Source organism: Eutrema salsugineum, unplaced genomic scaffold, assembly GCF_000478725.1.
Source record: "Eutrema salsugineum unplaced genomic scaffold, Eutsalg1_0 scaffold_23, whole genome shotgun sequence".
Lineage (NCBI taxonomy): Eukaryota > Viridiplantae > Streptophyta > Magnoliopsida > Brassicales > Brassicaceae > Eutrema > Eutrema salsugineum.
The window spans coordinates 1,636,463-1,653,282 of NW_006256805.1; the positions used below are offsets into that span (position 1 = coordinate 1,636,463).

Consider the following 16,820-nt stretch of genomic DNA (forward strand, 5'->3'; position numbering starts at 1 on the left):
TTGCTTTTGGTTGACGCTATTGCTTCCTCTTTCATCTTCTTACAATGGTGGCGTTACCATCCTGAAAATCAACACAAAAGAACCCCAGTCAAGTGTTCTTTGGAAGAAATCGCAACACAATGGATCAAACAAAGGAATAACTCTTCAACTACCACAAGAACCTACTAGCGACTGTTCAGAGAAATTGACTCGGTAAAAATATCAAAACACATCCAAAAATTCCGATTTCAATTTTAACAGAAACTAGACTCAATCTAGGTTCGAACACAACTGGTTTCAAGATTTTTGGATCAGTATTCGATTTTAAACAATTCTAACAACCTGGTGCTCGGAAACAGATAATAACACAGTTTTCTCAAAAACGTTTTGATTGATAATGAAAAGTCACAAACGAAATCTTTTTGATTCAGATCGACACAACCTGCACGAAGCAGCTCTGATACCACCTGATAGACTCCTGATCGTGATGAATGAGTCCTGCCCTTTGATGCTCTTCGTGTGGTTGAATTGGTGATGCGGAAGTGATGATTTGGTTTGGTGAATGATCTGAACGATGGGGGTGAAGTGAAACTTCTAAGGATTGCGGATGTTCCTTAGACTTTCGATGCTTAATTCTTCTAGGATATTACACACCAAGAGAAGAATCAAGTTGAATAGATATTACACACTATTCGGATCAAACAACTAGGGAGAGTTTTAGAAATAAGAAGTTTGATGAAAATAGAATGAAGAGTCAAGTACAGAATATAAAGAGAAGGGGGAAGAAGGAGAAGAGTCATTTCGGTCAGGCATAGAATTTAAGAGACATGCCACGAAAATTCATGCACATAAAGACCAAATTTGAATAGAAAGAAGATAGAAATAACACTAAGGAAATTCAAATTGAAACAAGAAGAGAAGAGGGCCGAATGATGACAATGGGCTGAGGTAAGAAGTATGTGGCCAAGCCTCATTAAAAACCTCTCTTGGAATACCCATTGGGACAAAACCAAGAGGAGGGAAAAAGAGCACAAGTCCACACACCTCCATTGTCATCGCTTAGACGGCTTGAATCACAACCAATGTGGCTGGACAAGCTTCACTTCTAAGGCTGGCCTGAATGGTAAGTAGATGGTTGTTGATGACTTTATTGAACTCTTTTGCTCTAGACCTTGTCATGGGACCATTGGGGACGATCAATGCTTCATCATCTTCAGCTCCAAGCTCCACGGGTTCAAGCTGCGGTTTAGTTCCATGCTCCAAGCTCTCCATGCTTTCCATGCTCACATCAGTTTCTCCTTGGAACCATGATTTTTTTCGAAGAGAAAGTATCATGACTGGAATTTACCCATTTCTCAGTTGGTGTCTGTAGCTGGATTAGGGGTCATTATTTCCCCTTCGATCCATTCAGCTTCCTCAACAATCATGCGGTCACTGATTGCTGAATGGAGGAGCATATGCTCTTGCTTGTGAACTGTCCAGCAGTGATTCCTCCCAAAAACGTGTTGGGCATAAGCTCACCAGTATATTGTATGGTAAGGTTCCTTATCAGAGAAAACCTTGCCTCTCTTAGGTTGTACGGTTCTAGCAAGTAATGTTTTTCCAGACATTGTTTACATCGGAAAATTTCTCATTGGGAAGTTTTTCATAAATAGGCTTCGCAGAATTTTGAGAAGTCAAGTGAGTATTCTGCTCTGCCAGTGTTGAAGCTCACTTTTTCTATGCCCTGTTTTTATCCAAATATCTTTTAGAGGATACAATGTCCTTGATCAACTCGGGGAACATACAATAGTCTTCGAGTGTGCGTGCAATGCTCAATTCTTCTTGAGTTTCTAGACATACAAAGCTAGTGGGGAGGACAGAAGAATTGGTGAAGATTTGCCTTACTTGCCCATCGTTGACAGATGATCTTGATCAAGAGGTAATGTTGCTCATGAGAAACTAAAGAAGACAAAAATAAAGTTGCTTGAAAGTAAATCAGTGCAGAGATTACAGAAAAACGGCGCTGGGTTGTTTGGGATATCTCCGGGGTAAAATTTATTCAAGAATGCTAAAAAGAAAATAAAAGATCCTAGCTAAAAATCTTAGAACTCGAGCACAGTTGAATGACTAAGTCACTCTCATGATCATAAACAACTGCCACCCACGATCCTGACAATTAGCTTTCCTCTTTGGCCCCAGTAGCAGGTGTACGCAAAAGTTTGGACACGACTCATCTACATTTACAAATCACCCATAGGTAGTTTTTGTCTCCTATGGGAGAATTGCTCTTCTCAAAATAGATCAGGCAGATTACGAAAACTCTCGAAACACTATGTACATAGAACAAATTATAGTTCATGATGCTACTCTTTTGCATTAAAAATAAGTTTAGATGTAAGAGTTAAAAGATTTGGCTTCATAGCTCATGCAAACCTCATCGAACATATAGATTCCCATATTAATTACTTAAACCTTTTGAAAGAGATTGAGTAAGGAACTCTAGAATAATTGAATTTAAAGGGGTTTTGGTGTCACAAAAAAGGTAAATCCTAAACTAAACAGGAAAAGGAAAAAACTGCTTAAGAAAATTTACTGAGAAACTAAAGAAAACAAAAGTAAAGTTTCCTGAAAGTAAATCGTTATACAGATTATAGAAAAACGGCGCTGGGTTGTTTGGGATATCTCCGGGGTAGGATTGATTCAAAACATGCTAAAAAAAAAAATAAAAGATCCTAGCTAAAAATCTTAGAACTCGAGCACAGTTGAATGACTAAGTCACTCTTATGATCATAACCAACTGCTACCCACGACCCTGACCAGTAGCTTCGTCTCTGACCCCGGTAACAGGTGTAAACAACAGTTTGGACAAGACTCATCTACATTCACAAATCACCTATAGTAGCTTTCCTCTCCTATGGCAGAATTGATCTTCTCAAAATAGATCAGGAAGATATTGAAAATTCTTGCAACACTAAGTACCTAGATCAGATTATAGTTCATGATGCTACACTCATGCATTAAAAATAAGTTTAGAAGAAAGAGTTATAGGATTCGTCTTAATAGCTCATGCAATCCTCATCGAACATATAGATCCCCATGATTAATACCTTAAATCCAACAAGTAAATTACTCAGACATAATTAGAGAAGGCAAAAACATTGTAGAAAAAAGCTTTGAAGAAATCAATATTGAAAATAAATTAAAAAGGGTTAAGGAGATAGATTTCTATATCCCAAAAACTAAAAACTACGTATGAAAAACTCTAAGACAATACTAATTTTTAGGCACTAAGAGATATACCTTTTTCCCACCGTTTAGAGTTCTTAAAACATATATTTATAGGTCTTCAAGGCATGCTTCGTCGCCACTTAGGGTTTCGTCGAAGACAGGAATCAAATGGCTTGAAATTGGGCTTCGGGGTTGGACATTGATTGGCCATGGTCAGGAGCTCTGGCCGTAGTGAATCATGTGTTGGCTGCGGTCAGGATGGCTGGCCGGCTGCTTGACTGAACTTCTTGATCTTCGCATAAATTTTGATTGAATCATTGGATTGTCTTCATGTTGAGTGTGCTGGAAAGATAGTTGATCCATCTTTAAGGTCTCCAAATTTGAGCTGGATCACACGGTGTGAACCTCTACATTTGGGGGTGAAATTCTGACAGTTTAACTTTTAGCTGAAAATCTGGTATACTATCTATTTTGCAAAATTTTTGCCTAAGTTTCCTGAAAAGAGTTTTTAAACTACAAATTCTCGAAAGCCATAATAAAAACACTTAAACTAAATAAAAACAGTAGAAAAGCATATCAAAACGATTCATAAAAGTGGTCAAATACAGTGTTTTCACGAGTCATAGCAGTACCTCATGTTAGTGGACTGACCAATGCTCGTTTCCTCTTTATCATTCTCCTATACATTGATTCTTCTTCTTGAGTGTCTTCCTGTCCATCTCTTGGTCTAAACACACTTATAGATGAGAAAAGCAACTTAAAAACAATATAACATAAAGAAAGAAATATATACAAAGATACCATGGAATTCCTTCCAGGTGCGCTTGTTTTAATTCACTAAACTTTACTTTCGTTCTCTTTCTCACTTTGAAAGGGGGGGGGATTTCCACCCTTGACAAATTTGACTTTTGGAGGCTTCTTTGACAAATTTCTTAAATGTAGTTCAAAGTGGCTATTCACTCTTGATGGTTGACGGCCTTTCACTCACTATCTTTTGAGAGATCTCTTGAGATTTTTTTTTGAAATGGACCCTCTTGCTAACTACTAAAAGTTCCTTAAACTTCTCTTCAAGCCCATCCTCACTACAAGAAAATAGTTATATTGTGACAAAAAATTTGCTCACAACAAATATTATTTCGTAACAATAAAGATATTGTGACGTCTTTGTAACGATTTGAAAATAGTAACAATATGATCGTCACAAAAAATTTTTGGTAACAAAAACGTCACAGAGTTTGCTACGAATTTAAATAATAACAATTTCGTCACAAATTGTAACAATATAAACAAGTAGCAAAATTATTACAATTAGCTACTAAAAATAACCTCATAAAATCGTCTTATTATGTGACTATCAATACGTCATAATTCCGTTGCTCGTTTCGACGAAATTCTAGTCTCAAATTGTTACAAGTGAAGACTAAAAAGTAATCACTAATACGTCTTCATTTGTGACTATTTCAGTCTCAAATTTGTCACACTTTATCACTAAATTATCATCATAAATTCCTTTTAAATAGCTACTGATTTACCATATTAAATTTGGTACAATTCTTCACTAAATTATCATCACAATATTTTATTTTAATTAAAAACTGATTTTTAATCTCAAATTTGTCACAAATTTACACAGTTATTTTTAATTTTAAAAACTAAAGTATGTCAAAAAAGAAAAAAAAAACATACGTACTTTATAATTGTATACAGTAATAAAAATTATATCAAATTCTAAACTAACAATTTGAAAATAAATTACAAAAAGAAACATTAAATAATACTGTTCTCATATGAGGTTTGGGCATTTGGCGATCTGCTGATGTTAGAAAACGGTTGCGGTTCATGTTAAGGTGTAGTTGGAGTTTTGTGGTTCTTATCAGCGTTTTCTGATTCTTGTGAACGAAGCGAAAAGTGTGGCGGCGAGGTTTTAACTTAGTTGGCGGTTAATAAAACCCTGGTGGCTTCCCTGATATGTCTTCTATTCATACCCGTTTTCTGTCCAATCTTATTTTGCTCAGATCTGACCGTAATCTCGCTCACAAAACCCTATGTTGAACTGTCTTCTTCTTCCTTTTCATCTTCTTCTTTGATGATTTTCTCAGAATCGGCTCTGATTTGCTCCGCCTGTCCTTGAACCTCCGATCTGCTCTTTATAGAGCTCCAGATCATTGCCTAAACCACGCTTTCCTCTTTCTCCTCCTCCGACAAGATCACTCCCTTCCTCTCCTTGTTATGGACCCAACGGCTAGAAACACACCAAACAACATAGGCGACGGTGGATGATGCACTGGCGAAGATAAGCTTTTTTCACTATTTATTCTCGACGACTTGCTCTCTCTCTCTCTCTCTCTCTTTGTGTAAAGCGGCGGCTTTTCTGTCGAAGGAAATTATACACATATATATACACACGCACACTCCTTTTTGTGTCTAAGGGTTTTTAGCTAATGGGTTCTACTAATTAATATATAAAATTTTGGCTAATGGGCTTTCTTATTTATACACATAAAATTAATTACTATTTGTATTAATGATTATAAATAGTTAATTTCTCTCTTATTCATTTGTTCATAAAAAAATACGAAAATAAATTATGTACATCTTTGTAAAAAAACATATATATATATATATATATGTATTAGCTTATAATCATAAAAACACTAATCATATCTGCAAACTCTGTTTTCTGGATATTTTTAATGTTCACTAAACCAACATTAAGTTGTTTTTCTTTTTACATTACCAGCATTTTATAAATCCATTTTCAAATAATTGAACTTTGGTACTTATCATATATTTTGGAATATTTTTGTTGATAATCATAATTCACCATTGTTATATGGGTTATATAACAGTGGATTAGTTGACAAAAAAGAGATAATCATGGATCTTTTTTTCTAGCTTGTAAAGTTTGATCGAGATTGAGAGCATAGTAAATGTAAATATTTAAAATCTATTTAGAAAGAATAAAAAATCTATTTAAAAAGAACTTGTTTTATAGACAAATAATATCAGTCTTTGGATTTATACAACTTCGTCAATATATATATAAATATTTATATATATATATATATATATATATATATATATTCTTCTGAAACAAAAATGTTAAACGAGCTTATTCATTAGAACTTATTACTGAATAAAATGTTCGTACATAAGTCTAGAAATGCGACGAATTTGCTACACTTTTCAGTTGCAATATTTTACGATTTTATTTTTCTTTGATTTGTAGCTATTAACAACTAGCATTTAGTCATTATATCGTCACAAATTGCTACTGATAAATCCATTATAAGTTTGTAACTAAGTTGTGATAAAATAGTTTGTCATAATATTGTCACAGTTGTTACGACTACTACTTTTGTCATAATTTTGTCACCAATTGCGACAAAAGTTAGCTACGGTTTAGATCATCATAAATATTATGACGAAACAGTTACTCATTCGTGACATAAAACTTTGGTCACGATATTGTATAAAAAATGTCATAAATTTCTGACGATTTATTTCCGTATCAAAATTTAGTCACAATAGCTCCATTTTTTTGTAGTGCCTCCATCATCTCATATCTGATAACACTTTATTTTTACCCATTTTTAATAAGTATTTATTTCTTATGCTATTTCAAACGTTTTAAATAGTTTTAAGTGTTTTTATTATGATTTTCCTATATTTGTAATTTCAAAACCTTTTTCAGGATACTTAAGAAAACATTTTGCAAAATGAAAAAAACCCACATTTTTAGCTCAGAGTCAAACCGTCAGAAGTTCAGTCTCAAATGAAGATCTTCTCACCGTCTGATCCAGCTCAAATTTGGTGATATTTAAGAGTATCCAGCTGAATTTTCATTGAAGGTTACTTGAGAACAATCCAACGGTTCAATCAAAATATACATGAAGATCAAGATGGGACGTCAACCAGCCCGACATTCAGCTGACCGCGGTAAACAGCCTTTCGGCCACGCCTCACGTCTCTCACCTGCAGTGGATCTTTACTCTACCAGTCCTGGAAGATTCTCACCCGCAGTAAAGCCCATGTCGTACCTAAAGCCCAACATCAAGCCCATTATGCATTTCTCTTCAAAGAAAGACCTTAAGGAAGACCTATAAATACTTGTTTTAGCAGCCCTATTTCAGGTGTGTGCTCCTGCAATGACTTTTTGAGCCACCAAACTTTTATTTCTTAGGTTTATGTCAGGGAGATAGGGATTCTTCCCTTGAACACTTGTTATACCTTTTTTTATCTATCTATTTCAGTTTATGCATCTTTCTATTATGCTTTTCTTTTCTTGCATCATGTTAGAGTAGTTGAGTAGTTCGGTTTAAAGGATCCATCGAATGGATCAACATGTTAGATTAGTATTGTTACTTTCTTAGCCATATTCTAGATCTCATCTCTTCTAAGTTGTTCTTAATCCATGAGGACAGAGTCATGAACCAATCTCTGAACCTAGGTTTAATCAGAGCCACGAGAGTGATGTATCAGATTGCCATACGTAGCTTTAGAAGAACATATTCACTGTAGGAGACGAAAGCTATCTACAGAGAAAATGTGAGCAAGAATGAATTCAGTTTAGTTAATGGATGATCTCTCTCATGTCAAGAGATGAAAGTTACTAGTCGAGTTACAGTGATTTGTTAGTTAGGGTGATGATAGTTGGCTAACCATATCTGTATCTATTCTAGTTCCATGTAGTCATGTAGATGTTTAGAAATCGATAAGGACATACTACTTATAGACTAATTAGAAGATACTTATATATCGATTAGGACGTTCAAGAGTAGTCTAAATCAACCCCTATGAGCTATAGATCCCTAGCATGAATCAAGCACCCCCTAGATATCCTTGCCAGCCCAACTTCTCTTTTATTTTTCAGCCCATATCGATTAAGTATAGAAAGTGTCTTTCTTCTTATATTTACTTTTTTATGTGAAACTAAAAAACCCTATACCCCCCCCCCCGAGTTTATTAATTCGTTAATTAATCCTAGTTTGAATATTTTGCAGATTAGACAATCTCCTTGTGGATAGATACCATAAGTACTACACCGCACAGCTGTGCACTTGCAGGAAACTAGATTTTATAAATTTAAAACTTCCTCTGCGACACCTAACCCTAGAAGCATCAATATCTTGACTTTTCCCCACGAAATTCATGTTCAATGAAAAAGATTATACCATAGAATTCTCTAATCCATAAAATCGTAAAGAAAAATAATAATTTTAAAATATCTATATCTCCATGTAACACCCTCAACTCGGTCTAGATCCGAGTACAATGACCGGTCGCACAACAATCAAACAAAAACATGCACGACCGATCGTTCGAACCCAAATTGTATCAACGGTGCTATAGTTTCACGGGCGCAGACGTTGTGTGGCTCGAGGTTCTTAGCTGTGCACCAATCGAATAAGAACATGCACACACAAGAGCTCAAGGTCGGACGGCCAAGCTCGCGCTATGTTAGGACACTTGTGGCCCGAAGTTCTTAGCTGAGCAACAATCAAACAAGAACATGCTCGGAAAAGAGCCCAAGGTCAGTGTCCGAATACATTAACCTACCGGCGCCGATAATTGGTTCCTCCCGGACAAGGACAAGCACCATTCGGAACCCGAGCTTTATAAAAACATACTTTTACTACATTGTTTGTTATACAATGGGCGCCCCTAATAGAAAGTTATACCAAAAACAACTTAAATAATATTTGGTTTTGTAAAAGGCACGAAATCTACACCAACAGTCCTAAACTTCTCTGTCCCAATTGGCTAGCCGCTATGGTCACTTGCAAAACAAGTAGAGTCGTGAGCAACTAATTGCTCAGTGAGTTCGGTTCCCTCTAACCATTCAGGCAACCCACAACCCCAACAATTTACATAGCCCACATCACCCAACATCAATAACTAGTGAACTAGATGCATGATAATACTTATACATGCATACACCCAAAATATACCCAATCGCCAAATCTCTCAAATGCCATTGATCGGATCCCTCACAAAGAAAAATAATCACATTTTACACAGGCCAAAGGTCGCGACTGTCTTCTCTCATGCATCACTCATTGACCTGAGATTTCACATCATTCTCATATCCGTCTTGCAAACCTGGATTTCTCATCTCATCTTATGGCTGAGGGAAGCGTGAGATGGCATCAAACTCACATTTCTCATCCGCACAGCACAAAAGATGTGGTAATGTACGTGTCGCGGATTCACATAGTAATGCAACACGTAATATACTTATATATATATATATATATATCCTCACCAAGACTCACCTTGGCCTTTCAAGAAAATAATGGTTTCTTATGGTTTTGGATAACCTCTCCGTTCACCTACACAAACTTAATCTTTACAGCGATCCGACCAGAACTGAGCCAAACGAAGGTCAGATTTGAATTCAGGACAAAAAACTAGGTTAGTCAGGTGACTTCAAACTATTACAACCTACCTGAGTGTTCCCGATTAGCCGGTGGTTCGCGGTGGTCGACCGCGGTCACGGTCGCCGGAAATATTTTAGCAGAGCTCACTACTCTTTTATATGCTGGAAACTAAATCCTAAAGCTTATATTTATAGGGGAAAGATGGAGTTTCTAAAAAGATTTCCGAGCATTTGTGCATGCTAGCGGAAAAGATTCCCGTGCATCTGTGTCGTGCTTGCGTGTGGAGGTGTAAGCAAGTGAAGCAGGACACAGAGCTGCTGTGTCGTGAGTGGTGTGTGCTGGCACGTGGAGATCCTTTCTTGGCGCGTGCATGATATGTTCATAAAATGCTTCATTTAGCTTGCGTGTTTTAGTCCAAATCATGTCTTATTTCATACATTTTAGGTCTTTAGGTATTGTTTTAGGACTTAGGGATTTGCATTAGGTCCAAGTGAGTCTTTGCATGGTTTGGAGTCTTAAACAGATACTTTGGAGGCTTTTGGAGTAGAAGAGGTGAGACCAAGTGATGCAATGGAGTTTGGAGGATCAGAAATGGTGGAAATGGTGTTTTTGGATTTATCGGCAAATGCCATGTACCATAGGCTACAATTTCTCGGCTAAAATGCTTACCGGGTGAAGTTTTCATTGACCAAAAGATGTATCGGATGGAGGTTGCATCGGCTGAATTTAATGCCGAGACAGGTTGGATTTTACCGGCTAAAAAGCTTACTGCGAGATCAGTTTATCGGCCAAAACCCGTGCATCAGCACATGAGCCCTGGGCTAAAACCTATTCTGCCGATACGCGTGAAAGATCACTCGTCCGGGGAGCCTTGCCGTCCGATTCAGCTTCCGGGGTCTTCATGTGAGTTGGAGACGATTGAGCCGTGGTGCCAGAACAGTTGGAATTAGTGTATTTGGACCGTTGAGCTGAGAGTTATAGCCATCAAGAGACATGCCGGTCTCGCGTTGGCATTCCAGAGATGATGAAGGACGAAGCCCTTCGTCTCCGATTCATGATATATTCATAAATTGCATCATTTAGTGTACATGTTTGAGTCCAAATCATGTCTCATTTGCATACATTTTAGGTCTTTAGACATTGTTTTAGGACTTAGGAGATTGCATTAGGTCCAAGAGAGTTTTGCATGGTTTGGAGTGTTAAACAGGTGCTTATGGGGCTTGTTTGGAGTGGAGAATGTGAACCAAATGAAGAAATGGAGTTAAAATGATCAAAAATGGTGAAAATGGGCATTACGGAGCTTCTCGGAAAAAAGGCTGTACTGCTGGTCGGAGATTCTCGGCTAAAATCCATACCGCGGGTAGGTTTCTCGGCCAAAACTCTCGGGTGCAGATACATCTCCAAAATCCCGTTACCGGAAGATCTTTCCAGCCGATTTAGCTTCCAGGATCTTCAGAAACGATCATGATAATTGAGTCTAGATTCCAGAACAGTTGAAATCAAGGCATTTGGAGCACTGAGCCGAAAGATATGGCCACCGGAAGACGAACATTTCTCACACTCATTCTGGAGAAACCCGATATGCCTCAGACGTTGTTACTGGAAAGTCTTACCCTCCGATTATGGGGTCTTCATAGAAGTTTGAGAGAATTGAGTCTAGTTTCCATACCGCTTAGAATCATGAGATTTGGAGTCGTGAGCTATATATTGCAACTGGAAGGAATACATGTCTAGAAGCCGATTTGGAGCCGTGCAATGCACGTCAAAGATTAACCCTCCAGGAATCCTTCCATTGCTCTGAAGCACTTGCACTCTTCATCAACATTCTAGATAATTGAGCTGCCTTACCACTGGAGTTTGAATTAAGCTATTTAGACCAGTATTGCAGGAGTTATGATACATCAAACACGGAGTGGTCCGAGAAAATGAGAAATGATGCGACTTGGGTGTGCGACTTGATTAACTCGCACCCATGAATGTTCATGCTCTGGAAACAAGTTGCGACTTTAGAGATGAGTGTAAGGAGACTCTGAGCAAGGTAGAAACTTCCAGAATCAAATTTGACTAAGTCCACAATGCTGGACATGAAATAGAACCATCTAGCACATGTGTTCGCAATTTAGACCGACTTGGATGTGCGACCTGAGCAGGGACGTGACCATCTCGCACATATACATTCTGGAGTGTGCGACCTGGGCTTGCGAGTGGGGAAGGAGCTGAACTGAGCCGCACAAGAACATGCAAGATGAAGTGCTAGATGGATGTGCGGCTGAGAAAGGAGTTGACCATCTAGGAGTCTTGAGCGTCTTTTGGTGCGAGATGGGTGTGTGGGTCAGCCATGGACGTGACCATCTCGCACACCACCCACCAGACCCATCTGAGCCGAGTCAGTACCCAGTTTTTCCTAGGCTGACCCGGTCCAAGACCCTTAGTATAAATAGTTTTTGGGACAAAAAACCCTAGACATCATACCTTTTATCTTTTCATTCTATCTTAATTTTCTTTCCTTTTCAGTGTTAAAACGAGTTTCATCAAGAGATATCTGAGGGATTTAATCATCTTAAAGCTGTTTCTTATCATCTCTTCATCTCATCTTTGCTTCTAATTATGTTTAACACCATCTCTTGCAAAATATTAGGTGTGTTAAGCATGATTAGTGAGTAGTCTTCTTTTAAGCTTCTAGGTGTGTAGATAGGGTGCTTAGATGTAGATTAATGATTGTTTAAGTTTAGATTATCTTCTCCTTTCCTTAGTTAGTTGATCCTAATGCTAGATCCTTGCACATCATTGGGGTCTAGAATCAGGGTCTTTCATGCACCAAAAGTGTTTGATGAAATGCCTGAATGAAAGCTAAGTAAGGATTTATGCATTAATTCTATAATGATGTTTGTTAATTGCATAAATGACATATTAGAGTTAATTCTAAATGCTTACTAGTTCATATTTCACAAATGGGAATTTGTTTTGAAAGTGGATTAGTATAGAGATTAATACCTTCATGAGAGGATTAGTCTAGCTTTAAATTTTAAGTTAATTGGATTAGAGATCATGTGATTGCTTGCTATGTCTTTCTTTGTAAGATTCAGTCTTTCTTAGCGCTTATTTTGATGCACAAAGAGGCTGTCTGGTCATTTTAGACTTGGAACTTTATGCTTGTTGATTGCTTATTCATCTAATGGGAATTAATCTTGATTTGGTAATTAACAAAGGGATTTTTGTCATGAGAATGAATTAATCTGATTTGGAAGTCTAGACTAAAGAATTGCAAGTGTTGCATTGTTTGCTTAGCATCATGAATTCACATTTAAAGCACCCTGATCAATGATCACATCCAGAGGTTTAGCTTTCTCTTATTTTGAATTTGAGTCTTTGTTTTGTTTGTCTTGTTTGCTGTTTAATTCTTAATTACTGCTTGTTCTTGTTTGTTTTATGTTTTTAGATCACTTAATTACCAACCTGTTTCATTAGACTTGGATTAAGAATTGATCCTCATAGTCTTAGTGCCTAGATAATCTCCATTTGGATTGACCCTCAAGTGCTACAACATAAGAGGTTAATTGACCTTAGTAGGCTAAAAAAACCTACTATCAATTCAGTTTCCGGGGTCTTCATCAATATTCAAAAGCTTCGAGTCTTCTTTACGGGATGCATGATATCACATGATTTAGAGTATTGAGCTGGGAGATAGCATTTCCGGAGTGAACACGGATTCTGAGGCCTCTTTTCGGAGCATTCTAGTGATTTTCAAAGATCGACCGTCCAGGAGACTTTCCTTTCCCTGGATGCAGATGGTCCCTTCATATAAGTTGAATCTGAGTGAGCTGTATTTCACATGGAGCTGGAAGATTGGGATTCCGAGTACTGAGTAGAAAGTACCAACGGTTTAAGTGTTGAGAGGTTGTCAGCACCAAGATGAACACCGGGAATATTGACATCGGTGTGGACTTACTTTGAGGATCTTTTTATACTGAACCTGACACCGAGGTCCGCACCAAGATAATGCACCCCGCTGCTAGTTTGGGCCTTGCACCAACCCTCTTCACTGTCCACACCGACCAAACCCACTCCGATGCTTTACCTGGTGTAATCTTCACTCGTTTTCTACACCTGGGGCAACACCGGCCAAAAGCATCCATGTGCAATCTTCTGCAGAAATAACAAGTCCCCACATCAAGTAGCGTCATCCAGATGTGCTCTCTGGTGTGAATCCCACAGAAGTTCTGCTCATTTTACACCGGCTTCCACACCGGCTAGACATCCCGGTGCCAGCCCCATCGTCCAAGTTTTCTCCCCAACACCGAGATCAACACCGGCCATTTGCATCCCGGTGTCAGCACACACGCCCAAGACAAGCTTCAGGACATTTTACACCAGCCAGAACATCGGACAAATGCATCTCGGTTGAGGTGCTTCAGCGTTTTTAAGAGTTTTCTTTCTGGGTCAATACCCAGTTTGTCCTGGGTTGACCCGGAAATTAGGAGACAACTATAAATACTTTTTAGGGTTTTACCCTTAGGATTATCTCATATTTCCTTAAGATTTTTGTCTCTTTTGTGAAAGAACACACTTTGAGAGAGATATCTCCATTTTCTTCTTGAATTAACAGAGTTTAAAAGCTTTAATCACCATTTCATCATCATCTATCCATCTTTTATCATTTCTCATCAACTAATCATGCTTGTCTACCCATCTTGCAATGGATCAAGGGAGATAATCATGATTAGTAAGTAGTCACCTCACTAGAGTTCTAGATATGTAGGTTAGGGTGCTCTAGGGGTTTGATTAAGTTAGCTTAGGACTAGATTCATGCATCTTTGCTCTTGTCTAGCTAATCTTAATGCTGGGTTTCTGAGAATTACTTAATCCCAGATTCAAGACATTTCATGCACCAAAAGTGTTTGATGAAATGTCTGAACAAAGCTAGTTTAAGAGTCTAATGTTTAATTTACATGGGAATGTTCTATTGAGCTTAGATGGTATACCATGATTGGTTTTTAATGCATCTTTCATTTGTTTCACTAATAATGATTGGGTATGAAATAATGTTTGAGATTGTGTTTTGATGCCTGAGAAAGATTGAAACTTGTGTTGAATCATGAGCTGCCTAGATCATTTATTATAATTGTTCATTAGCTACTTAGTTATATCCTGAAAGCACCCTAGCCATATATCATATCTAGAGCTCTATACTTCATCATATCATATTCATCATCTTGTTTAGTCTTGTTTTAGTTTACTTGTTTAGCTTTGTTACTTGTTTGAACACCAAAATCTGTCTACTTTGCTTGAATTACGTAAAAGCTTACATGAACTAGTGTCTGAACTCATCTGATATGGATTGGTACTCTTTGTGCTACTTTGACAAGGGGATTGATAACCCTAAGAGTTGAAAACTCTTACTTATCAATTGGCGCCGGTGCCATTTGGTAGTTTAGTTTACCAGTAGTTAGTGAGTTTCACTTGAGATCAAGCCTGTTTTACCTTTTGTTTTTCTGATTAAACCTAAAAGTGCTGAAGTTTTAAGTTTATGTCACATAGACCAAGGACTAGAAGCAGGAGTTATGACGCAGCTGAACCTTTTATTGACAACATACACCTGCTGGATAGAAGAGGCAGAAGAGAAAGGGACAGAGCTGGATATGGCACAGAATGTAGAACAAGCCGAGCATCAGGCTCAAGTGAATGTGGCACAGGCTGAGAGGAATGAGCAACAAGCATTTGTGAATCAGAACATGGCACAGAGAAATGAACGCCAAGCTCATCTGAACCAGCAGCAAGTGGCTAGGAATGAGAACCAAGTTCACAACATTCCTCAGCACCAACCAAAATCTCCAAGGCGTCAAGAGCCTCCTCAAGTGTTTGTGGGAGAGAATGACCGAGCCAATGCACACCAATACAGGGAAGGCATTCAAGCTCCTCCAGGTTCAGAATAATAACTTTGAGGTGAAGGCTTCTTTGCTCAACATGGTTCAGAACTCTAAGTTCCATGGCCTGCCTATAGAGGATCCACTAGAGCATTTGGATCAGTTTGATAGAGAGTGTGATCTGACCAAGATAAATGGAGTTTCAGAGGACATTTTCAAGCTAAGGTTGTTTCCTTATAGTTTGGGAGATAAAGCACATCAATGGGAGAAGAACCTACCTAGAGGATCCATTCAGATTTGGGAGCAGTGCAAACTTGCATTCTTATCTACCTCGATGACTGCCAAGGTGAGAAACCATCAAGGTTTACCCAGTACAACAATGAAAGCTTTGGGGAAGCTTGGGAGATGTTTATGAGTTACACCAACCAATGTCCACATCATGGGTTTTCAGAGGCTTCACTCATGAGTACACTATATAGAGGAGCACTCCCAAAGATCAGAAACAAGTTAGACACAGCCTCAAATGGGAATTTCTTGGGTAAAGAGATCAATGTTGCATTGGAACTAGTAGAGAATCTAGCCATGAGTAATGATACTTATGGGGAAGACTTTGACAGGGAAAACAAAATTGAGGGATCCAGTAAGGAGCAGAGGATGGAGAAATACATAAGAGAGCTTCAAAGCAAGCTTGACAAAGTGTTAGTGGCAACTTAGAAGCCACTACACTTTCTGGGAGAATTTGATGATCAATCCCCAAGCTTTGAAAATGTCAATGAAGAAAGGCTTTACTCAGGAGGAGATAAACTACATTGGGAATCAGAATAGATATCAGAGGTTCAACAACTTTAACACCAACCAAAACCTCAACTATAGAAAATCTAATGTAGCTAACCTTCAAAATCAAGTTTATCCTCTTCCTAAGGGTCAGCAGAGTTTTGTTCCCAACAACAACTATCAAGGGAACTTTCAACCTAAACAGCAGTTTGCTCAGCAGCAACAAGGCTATGGACAGCAACAACAACGGATTCAGGAGAGAAACTTCACTAGCCAGCCTCAACAACAGAAATATCCACCAGAATTTGGACAGCAGCAGGTGGTTCAGCAGCCGCCGGTTCAGAATCAACAGATGGGGTCTAAGTTGTGTGGAGTGCTATAACAGCTTCTTCAGGGTCAGCAGCGGGTTGAAAGTGGCTTCTCTGATTAGGGTTCAAAGTATGCTGCAATGCAACAAGAGATAAGGGAGCTTAAGCAGAACCAAGCCTCAACATCAAGACAGCAAGGGTCTCTACCTGGAAAACCTGAGCCAAATCCAAAGGAATATGCTCATGCCATAACTTTAAGAAGTGGCAAAGAACTACCAGATATACTGCCATGACTTTAGAAGTAG

The 16,820-nt window shown here is 38.2% G+C and overlaps 1 non-coding gene across 1 annotated transcript; it reads right to left on the bottom strand.

The window, feature by feature from the left end:
• Nucleotides 1-15,776: 15,776 nt before the first annotated feature.
• Nucleotides 15,777-15,879, bottom strand: LOC112086158. The gene has a single exon (XR_002899336.1). It is a non-coding gene; the product is annotated as a small nucleolar RNA R71 (small nucleolar RNA).
• Nucleotides 15,880-16,820: the final 941 nt, after the last annotated feature.